Source organism: Cylas formicarius, unplaced genomic scaffold (genome assembly GCF_029955315.1).
Source record: "Cylas formicarius isolate icCylForm1 unplaced genomic scaffold, icCylForm1.1 PGA_scaffold_26__1_contigs__length_5699629, whole genome shotgun sequence".
Classification (NCBI taxonomy): domain Eukaryota; kingdom Metazoa; phylum Arthropoda; class Insecta; order Coleoptera; family Brentidae; genus Cylas; species Cylas formicarius.
Window position 1 is genome coordinate 1078984 of NW_026844301.1, and position 23757 is coordinate 1102740.

Here is a 23757-nt window from a genome sequence, read left to right on the forward strand (position 1 = left end):
TTCCAGTCAAAATCGGCTTCTTCGACTCATATCGTACCTAAAACCGCATCAAAACTGCAAATATCAGTTTAAACTATCATTTTTTGATACAAACAGTTATATATTCATGTCAATATCTTTCAAATTCTAGTCAAAATCGGCGTCTTTAGGCATTTTAGTAACGAAAACCTTAATAAACTATTAGATTTCGACGTAAGGCAACCTTTCTGAGTCAAATAGTTGCCGATTTCGATAAAATCTTAGTCAGAATCTGCTTTTTCGCCTCTTATTGTACCCAAATCTACCTTAGAAATGCAGATATATACTTAAAACACCTTCTTTTGGGACAAATAATTGGTTTTCGCCCTTGATTTACGGAAGATTATAGCCAAAACATGCATTTTCATAACTTAGCGAACTGAAATCTACATTAAAACTGCAGATAACTACATAAAAATTCACTTCCTTGAATTGATAATAAGTTTTTCTTTGTCATTTTAAACAGATTCCAGTCAAAATCGGCTTCTTCGATTCATATCGTATCTAAAACCGCATCAAAACTGCAAATATCAGTTTAAACTATCATTTTTTGATACAAACAGTTATATATTCATGTCAATATCTTTCAAATTCTAGTCAAAATCGGCGTCTTTGGGCATTTTAGTAACGAAAACCTTAATAAACTATTAGATTTCGACGTAAGGCAACCATTCTGAGTCAAATAGTTGCCGATTTCGATAAAATCTTAGTCAGAATCTGCTTTTTCGCCACTTATTGTACCCAAATCTACCTTAGAAATGCAGATATATACTTAAAACACCTTCTTTTGGGACAAATAATTGGTTTTCGCCCTTGATTTACGGAAGATTATAGCCAAGACATGCATTTTCATAACTTAGCGAACTGAAATCTACATTAAAACTGCAGATAACTACTTAAAAATTCACTTCCTTGAATTGATAATAGGTTTTTCTTTGTCATTTTAAACAGATTCCAGTCAAAATCGGCATCTTCGATTCATATCGTATCTAAAACCGCATCAGAACTGCAAATATCAGTTTAAACTATCATTTTTTGATACAAACAGTTATATATTCATGTCAATATCTTTCAAATTCTAGTCAAAATCGGCGTCTTTGGGCATTTTAGTAACGAAAATCTTAATAAACTATTAGATTTCGACGTAAGGCAACCATTCTGAGTCAAATAGTTGCCGATTTCGATAAAATCTTAGTCAGAATCTGCTTTTTCGCCTCTTATTGTACCCAAATCTACCTTAGAAATGCAGATATATACTTAAAACACCTTCTTTTGGGACAAATAATTGGTTTTCGCCCTTGATTTACGGAAGTTTATAGCCAAAACATGCATTTTCATAACTTAGCGAACTGAAATCTACATTAAAACTGCAGATAACTACATAAAAATTCACTTCCTTGAATTGATAATAGGTTTTTCTTTGTCATTTTAAACAGATTCCAGTCAAAATCGGCTTCTTCGATTCATATCGTATCTAAAACCGCATCAAAACTGCAAATATCAGTTTAAACTATCATTTTTTGATACAAACAGTTATATATTCATGTCAATATCTTTCAAATTCTAGTCAAAATCGGCGTCTTTGGACATTTTAGTAACGAAAACCTTAATAAACTATTAGATTTCGACGTAAGGCAACCATTCTGAGTCAAATAGTTGCCGATTTCGATAAAATCTTAGTCAGAATCTGCTTTTTCGCCTCTTATTGTACCCAAATCTACCTTAGAAATGCAGATATATACTTAAAACACCTTCTTTTGGGACAAATAATTGGTTTTCGCCCTTGATTTACGGAAGATTATAGCCAAAACATGCATTTTCATAACTTAGCGAACTGAAATCTACATTAAAACTGCAGATAACTACTTAAAAATTCACTTCCTTGAATTGATAATAGGTTTTTCTTTGTCATTTTAAACAGATTCCAGTCAAAATCGGCTTCTTCGACTCATATCGTACCTAAAACCGCATCAAAACTGCAAATATCAGTTTAAACTATCATTTTTTGATACAAACAGTTATATATTCATGTCAATATCTTTCAAATTCTAGTCAAAATCGGCGTCTTTAGGCATTTTAGTAACGAAAACCTTAATAAACTAATAGATTTCGACGTAAGGCAACCTTTCTGAGTCAAATAGTTGCCGATTTCGATAAAATCTTAGTCAGAATCTGCTTTTTCGCCTCTTATTGTACCCAAATCTACCTTAGAAATGCAGATATATACTTAAAACACCTTCTTTTGGGACAAATAATTGGTTTTCGCCCTTGATTTACGGAAGATTATAGCCAAAACATGCATTTTCATAACTTAGCGAACTGAAATCTACATTAAAACTGCAGATAACTACATAAAAATTCACTTCCTTGAATTGATAATAGGTTTTTCTTTGTCATTTTAAACAGATTCCAGTCAAAATCGGCTTCTTCGATTCATATCGTATCTAAAACCGCATCAAAACTGCAAATATCAGTTTAAACTATCATTTTTTGATACAAACAGTTATATATTCATGTCAATATCTTTCAAATTCTAGTCAAAATCGGCGTCTTTGGGCATTTTAGTAACGAAAACCTTAATAAACTATTAGATTTCGACGTAAGGCAACCATTCTGAGTCAAATAGTTGCCGATTTCGATAAAATCTTAGTCAGAATCTGCTTTTTCGCCTCTTATTGTACCCAAATCTACCTTAGAAATGCAGATATATACTTAAAACACCTTCTTTTGGGACAAATAATTGGTTTTCGCCCTTGATTTACGGAAGATTATAGCCAAAACATGCATTTTCATAACTTAGCGAACTGAAATCTACATTAAAACTGCAGATAACTACTTAAAAATTCACTTCCTTGAATTGATAATAGGTTTTTCTTTGTCATTTTAAACAGATTCCAGTCAAAATCGGCTTCTTCGACTCATATCGTACCTAAAACCGCATCAAAACTGCAAATATCAGTTTAAACTATCATTTTTTGATACAAACAGTTATATATTCATGTCAATATCTTTCAAATTCTAGTCAAAATCGGCGTCTTTGGGCATTTTAGTAACGAAAACCTTAATAAACTATTAGATTTCGACGTAAGGCAACCTTTCTGAGTCAAATAGTTGCCGATTTCGATAAAATCTTAGTCAGAATCTGCTTTTTCGCCTCTTATTGTACCCAAATCTACCTTAGAAATGCAGATATATACTTAAAACACCTTCTTTTGGGACAAATAATTGGTTTTCGCCCTTGATTTACGGAAGATTATAGCCAAAACATGCATTTTCATAACTTAGCGAACTGAAATCTACATTAAAACTGCAGATAACTACTTAAAAATTCACTTCCTTGAATTGATAATAGGTTTTTCTTTGTCATTTTAAACAGATTCCAGTCAAAATCGGCTTCTTCGATTCATATCGTATCTAAAACCGCATCAAAACTGCAAATATCAGTTTAAACATTTTTTGATACAAACAGTTATATATTCATGTCAATATCTTTCAAATTCTAGTCAAAATCGGCGTCTTTGGGCATTTTAGTAACGAAAACCTTAATAAACTATTAGATTTCGACGTAAGGCAACCATTCTGAGTCAAATAGTTGCCGATTTCGATAAAATCTTAGTCAGAATCTGCTTTTTCGCCTCTTATTGTACCCAAATCTACCTTAGAAATGCAGATATATACTTAAAACACCTTCTTTTGGGACAAATAATTGGTTTTCGCCCTTGATTTACGGAAGATTATAGCCAAGACATGCATTTTCATAACTTAGCGAACTGAAATCTACATTAAAACTGCAGATAACTACTTAAAAATTCACTTCCTTGAATTGATAATAGGTTTTTCTTTGTCATTTTAAACAGATTCCAGTCAAAATCGGCTTCTTCGACTCATATCGTACCTAAAACCGCATCAAAACTGCAAATATCAGTTTAAACTATCATTTTTTGATACAAACAGTTATATATTCATGTCAATATCTTTCAAATTTTAGTCAAAATCGGCGTCTTTGGGCATTTTAGTAACGAAAACCTTAATAAACTATTAGATTTCGACGTAAGGCAACCATTCTGAGTCAAATAGTTGCCGATTTCGATAAAATCTTAGTCAGAATCTGCTTTTTCGCCTCTTATTGTACCCAAATCTACCTTAGAAATGCAGATATATACTTAAAACACCTTCTTTTGGGACAAATAATTGGTTTTCGCCCTTGATTTACAGAAGATTATAGCCAAAACATGCATTTTCATAACTTAGCGAACTGAAATCTACATTAAAACTGCAGATAACTACTTAAAAATTCACTTCCTTGAATTGATAATAGGTTTTTCTTTGTCATTTTAAACAGATTCCAGTCAAAATCGGCTTCTTCGATTCATATCGTATCTAAAACCGCATCAAAACTGCAAATATCAGTTTAAACTATCATTTTTTGATACAAACAGTTATATATTCATGTCAATATCTTTCAAATTCTAGTCAAAATCGGCGTCTTTGGGCATTTTAGTAACGAAAACCTTAATAAACTATTAGATTTCGACGTAAGGCAACCTTTCTGAGTCAAATAGTTGCCGATTTCGATAAAATCTTAGTCAGAATCTGCTTTTTCGCCTCTTATTGTACCCAAATCTACCTTAGAAATGCAGATTTATACTTAAAACACCTTCTTTTGGGACAAATAATTGGTTTTCGCCCTTGATTTACGGAAGATTATAGCCAAAACATGCATTTTCATAACTTAGCGAACTGAAATCTACATTAAAACTGCAGATAACTACTTAAAAATTCACTTCCTTGAATTGATAATAGGTTTTTCTTTGTCATTTTAAACAGATTCCAGTCAAAATCGGCTTCTTCGATTCATATCGTATCTAAAACCGCATCAAAACTGCAAATATCAGTTTAAACTATCATTTTTTGATACAAACAGTTATATATTCATGTCAATATCTTTCAAATTCTAGTCAAAATCGGCGTCTTTGGACATTTTAGTAACGAAAACCTTAATAAACTATTAGATTTCGACGTAAGGCAACCATTCTGAGTCAAATAGTTGCCGATTTCGATAAAATCTTAGTCAGAATCTGCTTTTTCGCCTCTTATTGTACCCAAATCTACCTTAGAAATGCAGATATATACTTAAAACACCTTCTTTTGGGACAAATAATTGGTTTTCGCCCTTGATTTACGGAAGATTATAGCCAAAACATGCATTTTCATAACTTAGCGAACTGAAATATACATTAAAACTGCAGATAACTACTTAAAAATTCACTTCCTTGAATTGATAATAGGTTTTTCTTTGTCATTTTAAACAGATTCCAGTCAAAATCGGCTTCTTCGATTCATATCGTATCTAAAACCGCATCAGAACTGCAAATATCAGTTTAAACTATCATTTTTTGATTCAAACAGTTATATATTCATGTCAATATCTTTCAAATTCTAGTCAAAATCGGCGTCTTTGGGCATTTTAGTAACGAAAATCTTAATAAACTATTAGATTTCGACGTAAGGCAACCATTCTGAGTCAAATAGTTGCCGATTTCGATAAAATCTTAGTCAGAATCTGCTTTTTCGCCTCTTATTGTACCCAAATCTACCTTAGAAATGCAGATATATACTTAAAACACCTTCTTTTGGGACAAATAATTGGTTTTCGCCCTTGATTTACCGAAGATTATAGCCAAAACATGCATTTTCATAACTTAGCGAACTGAAATCTACATTAAAACTGCAGATAACTACTTAAAAATTCACTTCCTTGAATTGATAATAGGTTTTTCTTTTTCATTTTAAACAGATTCCAGTCAAAATCGGCTTCTTCGATTCATATCGTATCTAAAACCGCATCAAAACTGCAAATATCAGTTTAAACTATCATTTTTTGATACAAACAGTTATATATTCATGTCAATATTTTTCAAATTCTAGTCAAAATCGGCGTCTTTGGGCATTTTAGTAACGAAAACCTTAATAAACTATTAGATTTCGACGTAAGGCAACCATTCTGAGTCAAATAGTTGCCGATTTCGATAAAATCTTAGTCAGAATCTGCTTTTTCGCCTCTTATTGTACCCAAATCTACCTTAGAAATGCAGATATATACTTAAAACACCTTCTTTTGGGACAAATAATTGGTTTTCGCCCTTGATTTACGGAAGATTATAGCCAAGACATGCATTTTCATAACTTAGCGAACTGAAATCTACATTAAAACTGCAGATAACTACTTAAAAATTCACTTCCTTGAATTGATAATAGGTTTTTCTTTGTCATTTTAAACAGATTCCAGTCAAAATCGGCTTCTTCGACTCATATCGTACCTAAAACCGCATCAAAACTGCAAATATCAGTTTAAACTATCATTTTTTGATACAAACAGTTATATATTCATGTCAATATCTTTCAAATTTTAGTCAAAATCGGCGTCTTTGGGCATTTTAGTAACGAAAACCTTAATAAACTATTAGATTTCGACGTAAGGCAACCATTCTGAGTCAAATAGTTGCCGATTTCGATAAAATCTTAGTCAGAATCTGCTTTTTCGCCTCTCATTGTACCCAAATCTACCTTAGAAATGCAGATATATACTTAAAACACCTTCTTTTGGGACAAATAATTGGTTTTCGCCCTTGATTTACGGAAGATTATAGCCAAAACATGCATTTTCATAACTTAGCGAACTGAAATCTACATTAAAACTGCAGATAACTACTTAAAAATTCACTTCCTTGAATTGATAATAGGTTTTTCTTTGTCATTTTAAACAGATTCCAGTCAAAATCGGTTTCTTCGATTCATATCGTATCTAAAACCGCATCAAAACTGCAAATATCAGTTTAAACTATCATTTTTTGATACAAACAGTTATATATTCATGTCAATATCTTTCAAATTCTAGTCAAAATCGGCGTCTTTGGGCATTTTAGTAACGAAAACCTTAATAAACTATTAGATTTCGACGTAAGGCAACCTTTCTGAGTCAAATAGTTGCCGATTTCGATAAAATCTTAGTCAGAATCTGCTTTTTCGCCTCTTATTGTACCCAAATCTACCTTAGAAATGCAGATATATACTTAAAACACCTTCTTTTGGGACAAATAATTGGTTTTCGCCCTTGATTTACGGAAGATTATAGCCAAAACATGCATTTTCATAACTTAGCGAACTGAAATCTACATTAAAACTGCAGATAACTACTTAAAAATTCACTTCCTTGAATTGATAATAGGTTTTTCTTTGTCATTTTAAACAGATTCCAGTCAAAATCGGCTTCTTCGATTCATATCGTATCTAAAACCGCATCAAAACTGCAAATATCAGTTTAAACTATCATTTTTTGATACAAACAGTTATATATTCATGTCAATATCTTTCAAATTCTAGTCAAAATCGGCGTCTTTGGACATTTTAGTAACGAAAACCTTAATAAACTATTAGATTTCGACGTAAGGCAACCATTCTGAGTCAAATAGTTGCCGATTTCGATAAAATCTTAGTCAGAATCTGCTTTTTCGCCTCTTATTGTACCCAAATCTACCTTAGAAATGCAGATATATACTTAAAACACCTTCTTTTGGGACAAATAATTGGTTTTCGCCCTTGATTTACGGAAGATTATAGCCAAAACATGCATTTTCATAACTTAGCGAACTGAAATCTACATTAAAACTGCAGATAACTACTTAAAAATTCACTTCCTTGAATTGATAATAGGTTTTTCTTTGTCATTTTAAACAGATTCCAGTCAAAATCGGCTTCTTCGATTCATATCGTATCTAAAACCGCATCAGAACTGCAAATATCAGTTTAAACTATCATTTTTTGATTCAAACAGTTATATATTCATGTCAATATCTTTCAAATTCTAGTCAAAATCGGCGTCTTTGGGCATTTTAGTAACGAAAATCTTAATAAACTATTAGATTTCGACGTAAGGCAACCATTCTGAGTCAAATAGTTGCCGATTTCGATAAAATCTTAGTCAGAATCTGCTTTTTCGCCTCTTATTGTACCCAAATCTACCTTAGAAATGCAGATATATACTTAAAACACCTTCTTTTGGGACAAATAATTGGTTTTCGCCCTTGATTTACGGAAGATTATAGCCAAAACATGCATTTTCATAACTTAGCGAACTGAAATCTACATTAAAACTGCAGATAACTACTTAAAAATTCACTTCCTTGAATTGATAATAGGTTTTTCTTTGTCATTTTAAACAGATTCCAGTCAAAATCGGCTTCTTCGATTCATATCGTATCTAAAACCGCATCAAAACTGCAAATATCAGTTTAAACTATCATTTTTTGATACAAACAGTTATATATTCATGTCAATATTTTTCAAATTCTAGTCAAAATCGGCGTCTTTGGGCATTTTAGTAACGAAAACCTTAATAAACTATTAGATTTCGACGTAAGACAACCTTTCTGAGTCAAATAGTTGCCGATTTCGATAAAATCTTAGTCAGAATCTGCTTTTTCGCCCCTTATTGTACCCAAATCTTCCTTAGAAATGCAGATATATACTTAAAACACCTTCTTTTGGGACAAATAATTGGTTTTCGCCCTTGATTTACGGAAGATTATAGCCAAAACATGCATTTTCATAACTTAGCGAACTGAAATCTACATTAAAACTGCAGATAACTACTTAAAAATTCACTTTCTTGAATTGATAATAGGTTTTTCTTTGTCATTTTAAACAGATTCCAGTCAAAATCGGCTTCTTCGACTCATATCGTACCTAAAACCGCATCAAAACTGCAAATATCAGTTTAAACTATCATTTTTTGATACAAACAGTTATATATTCATGTCAATATCTTTCAAATTCTACTCAAAATCGGCGTCTTTAGGCATTTTAGTAACGAAAACCTTAATAAACTATTAGATTTCGACGTAAGGCAACCTTTCTGAGTCAAATAGTTGCCGATTTCGATAAAATCTTAGTCAGAATCTGCTTTTTCGCCTCTTATTGTACCCAAATCTACCTTAGCAATGCAGATATATACTTAAAACACCTTCTTTTGGGACAAATAATTGGTTTTCGCACTTGATTTACGGAAGATTATAGCCAAAACATGCATTTTCATAACTTAGCGAACTGAAATCTACATTAAAACTGCAGATAACTACATAAAAATTCACTTCCTTGAATTGATAATAAGTTTTTCTTTGTCATTTTAAACAGATTCCAGTCAAAATCGGCTTCTTCGATTCATATCGTATCTAAAACCGCATCAAAACTGCAAATATCACTTTAAACTATCATTTTTTGATACAAACAGTTATATATTCATGTCAATATCTTTCAAATTCTAGTCAAAATCGGCGTCTTTGGGCATTTTAGTAACGAAAACCTTAATAAACTATTAGATTTCGACGTAAGGCAACCATTCTGAGTCAAATAGTTGCCGATTTCGATAAAATCTTAGTCAGAATCTGCTTTTTCGCCTCTTATTGTACCCAAATCTACCTTAGAAATGCAGATATATACTTAAAACACCTTCTTTTGGGACAAATAATTGGTTTTCGCCCTTGATTTACGGAAGATTATAGCCAAGACATGCATTTTCATAACTTAGCGAACTGAAATCTACATTAAAACTGCAGATAACTACTTAAAAATTCACTTCCTTGAATTGATAATAGGTTTTTCTTTTTCATTTTAAACAGATTCCAGTCAAAATCGGCTTCTTCGATTCATATCGTATCTAAAACCGCATCAGAACTGCAAATATCAGTTTAAACTATCATTTTTTGATACAAACAGTTATATATTCATGTCAATATCTTTCAAATTCTAGTCAAAATCGGCGTCTTTGGGCATTTTAGTAACGAAAATCTTAATAAACTATTAGATTTCGACGTAAGGCAACCATTCTGAGTCAAATAGTTGCCGATTTCGATAAAATCTTAGTCAGAATCTGCTTTTTCGCCTCTTATTGTACCCAAATCTACCTTAGAAATGCAGATATATACTTAAAACACCTTCTTTTGGGACAAATAATTGGTTTTCGCCCTTGATTTACCGAAGATTATAGCCAAAACATGCATTTTCATAACTTAGCGAACTGAAATCTACATTAAAACTGCAGATAACTACTTAAAAATTCACTTCCTTGAATTGATAATAGGTTTTTCTTTTTCATTTTAAACAGATTCCAGTCAAAATCGGCTTCTTCGATTCATATCGTATCTAAAACCGCATCAAAACTGCAAATATCAGTTTAAACTATCATTTTTTGATACAAACAGTTATATATTCATGTCAATATTTTTCAAATTCTAGTCAAAATCGGCGTCTTTGGGCATTTTAGTAACGAAAACCTTAATAAACTATTAGATTTCGACGTAAGGCAACCTTTCTGAGTCAAATAGTTGCCGATTTCGATAAAATCTTAGTCAGAATCTGCTTTTTCGCCTCTTATTGTACCCAAATCTTCCTTAGAAATGCAGATATATACTTAAAACACCTTCTTTTGGGACAAATAATCGGTTTTCGCCCTTGATTTACGGAAGATTATAGCCAAAACTTGCATTTCCATAACTTAGCGAACTGAAATCTACATTAAAACTGCAGATAACTACTTAAAAATTCACTTCCTTGAATTGATAATAGGTTTTTCTTTGTCATTTTAAACATATTCCAGTCAAAATCGGCTTCTTCGACTCATATCGTACCTAAAACCGCATCAAAACTGCAAATATCAGTTTAAACTATCATTTTTTGATACAAACAGTTATATATTCATGTCAATATCTTTCAAATTCTAGTCAAAATCGGCGTCTTTAGGCATTTTAGTAACGAAAACCTTAATAAACTATTAGATTTCGACGTAAGGCAACCTTTCTGAGTCAAATAGTTGCCGATTTCGATAAAATCTTAGTCAGAATCTGCTTTTTCGCCTCTTATTGTACCCAAATCTACCTTAGAAATGCAGATATATACTTAAAACACCTTCTTTTGGGACAAATAATTGGTTTTCGCCCTTGATTTACGGAAGATTATAGCCAAAACATGCATTTTCATAACTTAGCGAACTGAAATCTACATTAAAACTGCAGATAACTACATAAAAATTCACTTCCTTGAATTGATAATAAGTTTTTCTTTGTCATTTTAAACAGATTCCAGTCAAAATCGGCTTCTTCGATTCATATCGTATCTAAAACCGCATCAAAACTGCAAATATCAGTTTAAACTATCATTTTTTGATACAAACAGTTATATATTCATGTCAATATCTTTCAAATTCTAGTCAAAATCGGCGTCTTTGGGCATTTTAGTAACGAAAACCTTAATAAACTATTAGATTTCGACGTAAGGCAACCATTCTGAGTCAAATAGTTGCCGATTTCGATAAAATCTTAGTCAGAATCTGCTTTTTCGCCACTTATTGTACCCAAATCTACCTTAGAAATGCAGATATATACTTAAAACACCTTCTTTTGGGACAAATAATTGGTTTTCGCCCTTGATTTACGGAAGATTATAGCCAAGACATGCATTTTCATAACTTAGCGAACTGAAATCTACATTAAAACTGCAGATAACTACTTAAAAATTCACTTCCTTGAATTGATAATAGGTTTTTCTTTGTCATTTTAAACAGATTCCAGTCAAAATCGGCATCTTCGATTCATATCGTATCTAAAACCGCATCAGAACTGCAAATATCAGTTTAAACTATCATTTTTTGATACAAACAGTTATATATTCATGTCAATATCTTTCAAATTCTAGTCAAAATCGGCGTCTTTGGGCATTTTAGTAACGAAAATCTTAATAAACTATTAGATTTCGACGTAAGGCAACCATTCTGAGTCAAATAGTTGCCGATTTCGATAAAATCTTAGTCAGAATCTGCTTTTTCGCCTCTTATTGTACCCAAATCTACCTTAGAAATGCAGATATATACTTAAAACACCTTCTTTTGGGACAAATAATTGGTTTTCGCCCTTGATTTACGGAAGATTATAGCCAAAACATGCATTTTCATAACTTAGCGAACTGAAATCTACATTAAAACTGCAGATAACTACATAAAAATTCACTTCCTTGAATTGATAATAGGTTTTTCTTTGTCATTTTAAACAGATTCCAGTCAAAATCGGCTTCTTCGATTCATATCGTATCTAAAACCGCATCAAAACTGCAAATATCAGTTTAAACTATCATTTTTTGATACAAACAGTTATATATTCATGTCAATATTTTTCAAATTCTAGTCAAAATCGGCGTCTTTGGGCATTTTAGTAACGAAAACCTTAATAAACTATTAGATTTCGACGTAAGGCAACCTTTCTGAGTCAAATAGTTGCCGATTTCGATAAAATCTTAGTCAGAATCTGCTTTTTCGCCCCTTATTGTACCCAAATCTTCCTTAGAAATGCAGATATATACTTAAAACACCTTCTTTTGGGACAAATAATTGGTTTTCGCCCTTGATTTACGGAAGATTATAGCCAAAACATGCATTTTCATAACTTAGCGAACTGAAATCTACATTAAAACTGCAGATAACTACTTAAAAATTCACTTTCTTGAATTGATAATAGGTTTTTCTTTGTCATTTTAAACAGATTCCAGTCAAAATCGGCTTCTTCGACTCATATCGTACCTAAAACCGCATCAAAACTGCAAATATCAGTTTAAACTATCATTTTTTGATACAAACAGTTATATATTCATGTCAATATCTTTCAAATTCTACTCAAAATCGGCGTCTTTAGGCATTTTAGTAACGAAAACCTTAATAAACTATTAGATTTCGACGTAAGGCAACCTTTCTGAGTCAAATAGTTGCCGATTTCGATAAAATCTTAGTCAGAATCTGCTTTTTCGCCTCTTATTGTACCCAAATCTACCTTAGCAATGCAGATATATACTTAAAACACCTTCTTTTGGGACAAATAATTGGTTTTCGCACTTGATTTACGGAAGATTATAGCCAAAACATGCATTTTCATAACTTAGCGAACTGAAATCTACATTAAAACTGCAGATAACTACATAAAAATTCACTTCCTTGAATTGATAATAAGTTTTTCTTTGTCATTTTAAACAGATTCCAGTCAAAATCGGCTTCTTCGATTCATATCGTATCTAAAACCGCATCAAAACTGCAAATATCACTTTAAACTATCATTTTTTGATACAAACAGTTATATATTCATGTCAATATCTTTCAAATTCTAGTCAAAATCGGCGTCTTTGGGCATTTTAGTAACGAAAACCTTAATAAACTATTAGATTTCGACGTAAGGCAACCATTCTGAGTCAAATAGTTGCCGATTTCGATAAAATCTTAGTCAGAATCTGCTTTTTCGCCACTTATTGTACCCAAATCTACCTTAGAAATGCAGATATATACTTAAAACACCTTCTTTTGGGACAAATAATTGGTTTTCGCCCTTGATTTACGGAAGATTATAGCCAAGACATGCATTTTCATAACTTAGCGAACTGAAATCTACATTAAAACTGCAGATAACTACTTAAAAATTCACTTCCTTGAATTGATAATAGGTTTTTCTTTTTCATTTTAAACAGATTCCAGTCAAAATCGGCTTCTTCGATTCATATCGTATCTAAAACCGCATCAGAACTGCAAATATCAGTTTAAACTATCATTTTTTGATACAAACAGTTATATATTCATGTCAATATCTTTCAAATTCTAGTCAAAATCGGCGTCTTTGGGCATTTTAGTAACGAAAATCTTAATAAACTATTAGATTTCGACGTAAGGCAACCATTCTGAGTCAAATAGTTGCCGATTTCGATAAAATCTTAGTCAGAATCTGCTTTTTCGCCTCTTATTGTACCCAAATCTACCTTAGAAATGCAGATATATACTTAAAACACCTTCTTTTGGGACAAATAATTGGTTTTCGCCCTTGATTTACCGAAGATTATAGCCAAAACATGCATTTTCATAACTTAGCGAACTGAAATCTACATTAAAACTGCAGATAACTATTTAAAAATTTACTTCCTTGAATTGATAATAGGTTTTTCTTTTTCATTTTAAACAGATTCCAGTCAAAATCGGCTTCTTCGATTCATATCGTATCTAAAACCGCATCAAAACTGCAAATATCAGTTTAAACTATCATTTTTTGATACAAACAGTTATATATTCATGTCAATATTTTTCAAATTCTAGTCAAAATCGGCGTCTTTGGGCATTTTAGTAACGAAAACCTTAATAAACTATTAGATTTCGACGTAAGGCAACCTTTCTGAGTCAAATAGTTGCCGATTTCGATAAAATCTTAGTCAGAATCTGCTTTTTCGCCTCTTATTGTACCCAAATCTTCCTTAGAAATGCAGATATATACTTAAAACACCTTCTTTTGGGACAAATAATCGGTTTTCGCCCTTGATTTACGGAAGATTATAGCCAAAACTTGCATTTCCATAACTTAGCGAACTGAAATCTACATTAAAACTGCAGATAACTACTTAAAAATTCACTTCCTTGAATTGATAATAGGTTTTTCTTTGTCATTTTAAACATATTCCAGTCAAAATCGGCTTCTTCGACTCATATCGTACCTAAAACCGCATCAAAACTGCAAATATCAGTTTAAACTATCATTTTTTGATACAAACAGTTATATATTCATGTCAATATCTTTCAAATTCTAGTCAAAATCGGCGTCTTTAGGCATTTTAGTAACGAAAACCTTAATAAACTATTAGATTTCGACGTAAGGCAACCTTTCTGAGTCAAATAGTTGCCGATTTCGATAAAATCTTAGTCAGAATCTGCTTTTTCGCCTCTTATTGTACCCAAATCTACCTTAGAAATGCAGATATATACTTAAAACACCTTCTTTTGGGACAAATAATTGGTTTTCGCCCTTGATTTACGGAAGATTATAGCCAAAACATGCATTTTCATAACTTAGCGAACTGAAATCTACATTAAAACTGCAGATAACTACATAAAAATTCACTTCCTTGAATTGATAATAAGTTTTTCTTTGTCATTTTAAACAGATTCCAGTCAAAATCGGCTTCTTCGATTCATATCGTATCTAAAACCGCATCAAAACTGCAAATATCAGTTTAAACTATCATTTTTTGATACAAACAGTTATATATTCATGTCAATATCTTTCAAATTCTAGTCAAAATCGGCGTCTTTGGGCATTTTAGTAACGAAAACCTTAATAAACTATTAGATTTCGACGTAAGGCAACCATTCTGAGTCAAATAGTTGCCGATTTCGATAAAATCTTAGTCAGAATCTGCTTTTTCGCCACTTATTGTACCCAAATCTACCTTAGAAATGCAGATATATACTTAAAACACCTTCTTTTGGGACAAATAATTGGTTTTCGCCCTTGATTTACGGAAGATTATAGCCAAGACATGCATTTTCATAACTTAGCGAACTGAAATCTACATTAAAACTGCAGATAACTACTTAAAAATTCACTTCCTTGAATTGATAATAGGTTTTTCTTTGTCATTTTAAACAGATTCCAGTCAAAATCGGCATCTTCGATTCATATCGTATCTAAAACCGCATCAGAACTGCAAATATCAGTTTAAACTATCATTTTTTGATACAAACAGTTATATATTCATGTCAATATCTTTCAAATTCTAGTCAAAATCGGCGTCTTTGGGCATTTTAGTAACGAAAATCTTAATAAACTATTAGATTTCGACGTAAGGCAACCATTCTGAGTCAAATAGTTGCCGATTTCGATAAAATCTTAGTCAGAATCTGCTTTTTCGCCTCTTATTGTACCCAAATCTACCTTAGAAATGCAGATATATACTTAAAACACCTTCTTTTGGGACAAATAATTGGTTTTCGCCCTTGATTTACGGAAGATTATAGCCAAAACATGCATTTTCATAACTTAGCGAACTGAAATCTACATTAAAACTGCAGATAACTACATAAAAATTCACTTCCTTGAATTGATAATAGGTTTTTCTTTGTCATTTTAAACAGATTCCAGTCAAAATCGGCTTCTTCGATTCATATCGTATCTAAAACCGCATCAAAACTGCAAATATCAGTTTAAACTATCATTTTTTGATACAAACAGTTATATATTCATGTCAATATCTTTCAAATTCTAGTCAAAATCGGCGTCTTTGGACATTTTAGTAACGAAAACCTTAATAAACTATTAGATTTCGACGTAAGGCAACCATTCTGAGTCAAATAGTTGCCGATTTCGATAAAATCTTAGTCAGAATCTGCTTTTTCGCCTCTTATTGTACCCAAATCTACCTTAGAAATGCAGATATATACTTAAAACACCTTCTTTTGGGACAAATAATTGGTTTTCGCCCTTGATTTACGGAAGATTATAGCCAAAACATGCATTTTCATAACTTAGCGAACTGAAATCTACATTAAAACTGCAGATAACTACTTAAAAATTCACTTCCTTGAATTGATAATAGGTTTTTCTTTGTCATTTTAAACAGATTCCAGTCAAAATCGGCTTCTTCGACTCATATCGTACCTAAAACCGCATCAAAACTGCAAATATCAGTTTAAACTATCATTTTTTGATACAAACAGTTATATATTCATGTCAATATCTTTCAAATTCTAGTCAAAATCGGCGTCTTTAGGCGTTTTAGTAACGAAAACCTTAATAAACTAATAGATTTCGACGTAAGGCAACCTTTCTGAGTCAAATAGTTGCCGATTTCGATAAAATCTTAGTCAGAATCTGCTTTTTCGCCTCTTATTGTACCCAAATCTACCTTAGAAATGCAGATATATACTTAAAACACCTTCTTTTGGGACAAATAATTGGTTTTCGCCCTTGATTTACGGAAGATTATAGCCAAAACATGCATTTTCATAACTTAGCGAACTGAAATCTACATTAAAACTGCAGATAACTACATAAAAATTCACTTCCTTGAATTGATAATAGGTTTTTCTTTGTCATTTTAAACAGATTCCAGTCAAAATCGGCTTCTTCGATTCATATCGTATCTAAAACCGCATCAAAACTGCAAATATCAGTTTAAACTATCATTTTTTGATACAAACAGTTATATATTCATGTCAATATCTTTCAAATTCTAGTCAAAATCGGCGTCTTTGGGCATTTTAGTAACGAAAACCTTAATAAACTATTAGATTTCGACGTAAGGCAACCATTCTGAGTCAAATAGTTGCCGATTTCGATAAAATCTTAGTCAGAATCTGCTTTTTCGCCTCTTATTGTACCCAAATCTACCTTAGAAATGCAGATATATACTTAAAACACCTTCTTTTGGGACAAATAATTGGTTTTCGCCCTTGATTTACGGAAGATTATAGCCAAGACATGCATTTTCATAACTTAGCGAACTGAAATCTACATTAAAACTGCAGATAACTACTTAAAAATTCACTTCCTTGAATTGATAATAGGTTTTTCTTTGTCATTTTAAACAGATTCCAGTCAAAATCGGCTTTTTCGACTCATATCGTACCTAAAACCGCATCAAAACTGCAAATATCAGTTTAAACTATCATTTTTTGATACAAACAGTTATATATTCATGTCAATATCTTTCAAATTTTAGTCAAAATCGGCGTCTTTGGGCATTTTAGTAACGAAAACCTTAATAAACTATTAGATTTCGACGTAAGGCAACCATTCTGAGTCAAATAGTTGCCGATTTCGATAAAATCTTAGTCAGAATCTGCTTTTTCGCCTCTTATTGTACCCAAATCTACCTTAGAAATGCAGATATATACTTAAAACACCTTCTTTTGGGACAAATAATTGGTTTTCGCCCTTGATTTACGGAAGATTATAGCCAAAACATGCATTTTCATAACTTAGCGAACTGAAATCTACATTAAAACTGCAGATAACTACTTAAAAATTCACTTCCTTGAATTGATAATAGGTTTTTCTTTGTCATTTTAAACAGATTCCAGTCAAAATCGGCTTCTTCGATTCATATCGTATCTAAAACCGCATCAAAACTGCAAATATCAGTTTAAACTATCATTTTTTGATACAAACAGTTATATATTCATGTCAATCTTAATAAACTATTAGATTTCGACGTAAGGCAACCATTCTGAGTCAAATAGTTGCCGATTTCGATAAAATCTTAGTCAGAATCTGCTTTTTCGCCTCTTATTGTACCCAAATCTACCTTAGAAATGCAGATATATACTTAAAACACCTTCTTTTGGGACAAATAATTGGTTTTCGCCCTTGATTTACCGAAGATTATAGCCAAAACATGCATTTTCATAACTTAGCGAACTGAAATCTACATTAAAACTGCAGATAACTACTTAAAAATTCACTTCCTTGAATTGATAATAGGTTTTTCTTTTTCATTTTAAACAGATTCCAGTCAAAATCGGCTTCTTCGATTCATATCGTATCTAAAACCGCATCAAAACTGCAAATATCAGTTTAAACTATCATTTTTTGATACAAACAGTTATATATTCATGTCAATATTTTTCAAATTCTAGTCAAAATCGGCGTCTTTGGGCATTTTAGTAACGAAAACCTTAATAAACTATTAGATTTCGACGTAAGGCAACCATTCTGAGTCAAATAGTTGCCGATTTCGATAAAATCTTAGTCAGAATCTGCTTTTTCGCCTCTTATTGTACCCAAATCTACCTTAGAAATGCAGATATATACTTAAAACACCTTCTTTTGGGACAAATAATTGGTTTTCGCCCTTGATTTACGGAAGATTATAGCCAAGACATGCATTTTCATAACTTAGCGAACTGAAATCTACATTAAAACTGCAGATAACTACTTAAAAATTCACTTCCTTGAATTGATAATAGGTTTTTCTTTGTCATTTTAAACAGATTCCATTCAAAATCGGCTTCTTCGACTCATATCGTACCTAAAACCGCATCAAAACTGCAAATATCAGTTTAAACTATCATTTTTTGATACAAACAGTTATATATTCATGTCAATATCTTTCAAATTTTAGTCAAAATCGGCGTCTTTGGGCATTTTAGTAACGAAAACCTTAATAAACTATTAGATTTCGACGTAAGGCAACCATTCTGAGTCAAATAGTTGCCGATTTCGATAAAATCTTAGTCAGAATCTGCTTTTTCGCCTCTCATTGTACCCAAATCTACCTTAGAAATGCAGATATATACTTAAAACACCTTCTTTTGGGACAAATAATTGGTTTTCGCCCTTGATTTACGGAAGATTATAGCCAAAACATGCATTTTCATAACTTAGCGAACTGAAATCTACATTAAAACTGCAGATAACTACTTAAAAATTCACTTCCTTGAATTGATAATAGGTTTTTCTTTGTCATTTTAAACAGATTCCAGTCAAAATCGGCTTCTTCGATTCATATCGTATCTAAAACCGCATCAAAACTGCAAATATCAGTTTAAACTATCATTTTTTGATACAAACAGTTATATATTCATGTCAATATCTTTCAAATTCTAGTCAAAATCGGCGTCTTTGGGCATTTTAGTAACGAAAACCTTAATAAACTATTAGATTTCGACGTAAGGCAACCTTTCTGAGTCAAATAGTTGCCGATTTCGATAAAATCTTAGTCAGAATCTGCTTTTTCGCCTCTTATTGTACCCAAATCTACCTTAGAAATGCAGATATATACTTAAAACACCTTCTTTTGGGACAAATAATTGGTTTTCGCCCTTGATTTACGGAAGATTATAGCCAAAACATGCATTTTCATAACTTAGCGAACTGAAATCTACATTAAAACTGCAGATAACTACTTAAAAATTCACTTCCTTGAATTGATAATAGGTTTTTCTTTGTCATTTTAAACAGATTCCAGTCAAAATCGGCTTCTTCGATTCATATCGTATCTAAAACCGCATCAAAACTGCAAATATCAGTTTAAACTATCATTTTTTGATACAAACAGTTATATATTCATGTCAATATCTTTCAAATTCTAGTCAAAATCGGCGTCTTTGGACATTTTAGTAACGAAAACCTTAATAAACTATTAGATTTCGACGTAAGGCAACCATTCTGAGTCAAATAGTTGCCGATTTCGATAAAATCTTAGTCAGAATCTGCTTTTTCGCCTCTTATTGTACCCAAATCTACCTTAGAAATGCAGATATATACTTAAAACACCTTCTTTTGGGACAAATAATTGGTTTTCGCCCTTGATTTACGGAAGATTATAGCCAAAACATGCATTTTCATAACTTAGCGAACTGAAATCTACATTAAAACTGCAGATAACTACTTAAAAATTCACTTCCTTGAATTGATAATAGGTTTTTCTTTGTCATTTTAAACAGATTCCAGTCAAAATCGGCTTCTTCGATTCATATCGTATCTAAAACCGCATCAGAACTGCAAATATCAGTTTAAACTATCATTTTTTGATTCAAACAGTTATATATTCATGTCAATATCTTTCAAATTCTAGTCAAAATCGGCGTCTTTGGGCATTTTAGTAACGAAAATCTTAATAAACTATTAGATTTCGACGTAAGGCAACCATTCTGAGTCAAATAGTTGCCGATTTCGATAAAATCTTAGTCAGAATCTGCTTTTTCGCCTCTTATTGTACCCAAATCTACCTTAGAAATGCAGATATATACTTAAAACACCTTCTTTTGGGACAAATAATTGGTTTTCGCCCTTGATTTACCGAAGATTATAGCCAAAACATGCATTTTCATAACTTAGCGAACTGAAATCTACATTAAAACTGCAGATAACTACTTAAAAATTCACTTCCTTGAATTGATAATAGGTTTTTCTTTTTCATTTTAAACAGATTCCAGTCAAAATCGGCTTCTTCGATTCATATCGTATCTAAAACCGCATCAAAACTGCAAATATCAGTTTAAACTATCATTTTTTGATACAAACAGTTATATATTCATGTCAATATCTTTCAAATTCTAATCAAAATCGGCGTCTTTAGGCATTTTAGTAACGAAAACCTTAATAAACTATTAGATTTCGACGTAAGGCAACCTTTCTGAGTCAAATAGTTGCCGATTTCGATAAAATCTTAGTCAGAATCTGCTTTTTCGCCTCTTATTGTACCCAAATCTACCTTAGCAATGCAGATATATACTTAAAACACCTTCTTTTGGGACAAATAATTGGTTTTCGCACTTGATTTACGGAAGATTATAGCCAAAACATGCATTTTCATAACTTAGCGAACTGAAATCTACATTAAAACTGCAGATAACTACATAAAAATTCACTTCCTTGAATTGATAATAAGTTTTTCTTTGTCATTTTAAACAGATTCCAGTCAAAATCGGCTTCTTCGATTCATATCGTATCTAAAACCGCATCAAAACTGCAAATATCACTTTAAACTATCATTTTTTGATACAAACAGTTATATATTCATGTCAATATCTTTCAAATTCTAGTCAAAATCGGCGTCTTTGGGCATTTTAGTAACGAAAACCTTAATAAACTATTAGATTTCGACGTAAGGCAACCATTCTGAGTCAAATAGTTGCCGATTTCGATAAAATCTTAGTCAGAATCTGCTTTTTCGCCACTTATTGTACCCAAATCTACCTTAGAAATGCAGATATATACTTAAAACACCTTCTTTTGGGACAAATAATTGGTTTTCGCCCTTGATTTACGGAAGATTATAGCCAAGACATGCATTTTCATAACGTAGCGAACTGAAATCTACATTAAAACTGCAGATAACTACTTAAAAATTCACTTCCTTGAATTGATAATAGGTTTTTCTTTGTCATTTTAAACAGATTCCAGTCAAAATCGGCTTCTTCGATTCATATCGTATCTAAAACCGCATCAGAACTGCAAATATCAGTTTAAACTATCATTTTTTGATACAAACAGTTATATATTCATGTCAATATCTTTCAAATTCTAGTCAAAATCGGCGTCTTTGGGCATTTTAGTAACGAAAATCTTAATAAACTATTAGATTTCGACGTAAGGCAACCATTCTGAGTCAAATAGTTGCCGATTTCGATAAAATCTTAGTCAGAATCTGCTTTTTCGCCTCTTATTGTACCCAAATCTACCTTAGAAATGCAGATATATACTTAAAACACCTTCTTTTGGGACAAATAATTGGTTTTCGCCCTTGATTTACGGAAGATTATAGCCAAGACATGCATTTTCATAACTTAGCGAACTGAAATCTACATTAAAACTGCAGATAACTACTTAAAAATTCACTTCCTTGAATTGATAATAGGTTTTTCTTTGTCATTTTAAACAGATTCCAGTCAAAATCGGCTTCTTCGATTCATATCGTATCTAAAACCGCATCAGAACTGCAAATATCAGTTTAAACTATCATTTTTTGATACAAACAGTTATATATTCATGTCAATATCTTTCAAATTCTAGTCAAAATCGGCGTCTTTGGGCATTTTAGTAACGAAAACCTTAATAAACTATTAGATTTCGACGTAAGGCAAACTTTCTGAGTCAAATAGTTGCCGATTTCGACAAAATCTTAGTCAGAATCTGCTTTTTCGCCTCTTATTGTACCCAAATCTTCCTTAGAAATGCAGATATATACTTAAAACACCTTCTTTTGGGACAAATAATTGGTTTTCGCCCTTGATTTACGGAATATTATAGCCAAAACATGCATTTTCATAACTTAGCGAACTGAAATCTACATTAAAACTGCAGATAACTACTTAAAAATTCACTTCCTTGAATTGATAATAGGTTTTTCTTTGTCATTTTAAACAGATTCCAGTCAAAATCGGCTTCTTCGACTCATATCGTACCTAAAACCGATTCAAAACTGCAAATATCAGTTTAAACTATCATTTTTTGATACAAACAGTTATATATTCATGTCAATATCTTTCAAATTCTAGTCAAAATCGGCGTCTTTAGGCATTTTAGTAACGAAAACCTTAATAAACTATTAGATTTCGACGTAAGGCAACCTTTCTGAGTCAAATAGTTGCCGATTTCGATAAAATCTTAGTCAGAATCTGCTTTTTCGCCTCTTATTGTACCCAAATCTACCTTAGAAATGCAGATATATACTTAAAACACCTTCTTTTGGGACAAATAATTGGTTTTCGCCCTTGATTTACGGAAGATTATAGCCAAAACATGCATTTTCATAACTTAGCGAACTGAAATCTACATTAAAACTGCAGATAACTACATAAAAATTCACTTAGCTGAATTGATAATAGGTTTTTCTTTGTCATTTTAAACAGATTCCAGTCAAAATCGGCTTCTTCGATTCATATCGTATCTAAAAACGCATCAAAACTGCAAATATCAGTTTAAACTATCATTTTTTGATACAAACAGTTATATATTCATGTCAATATCTTTCAAATTCTAGTCAAAATCGGCGTCTTTGGGCATTTTAGTAACGAAAACCTTAATAAACTATTAGATTTCGACGTAAGGCAACCTTTCTGAGTCAAATAGTTGCCGATTTCGATAAAACCTTGCAATTGGCTATTTATACATACTGTATGTATACGCAATTGGCTATTTATACATACTGTATGTATACGCAATTGGCTATTTATACATACTGTATGTATACGCAATTGGCTATTTATAGTTACGTATAACGTACTAACTAACCAAAAAGTTTATTGATATTAATATTTTAATAAAAACTACATAATTATAGAAAAATATTGTTTAATTTATTGTTTATTGTTACAATATACTTGGGTATTTATTTTATTTTTTATTTCGTGTTTTAATTTGCTTCTTGTAAAACTGAATCTGTTTA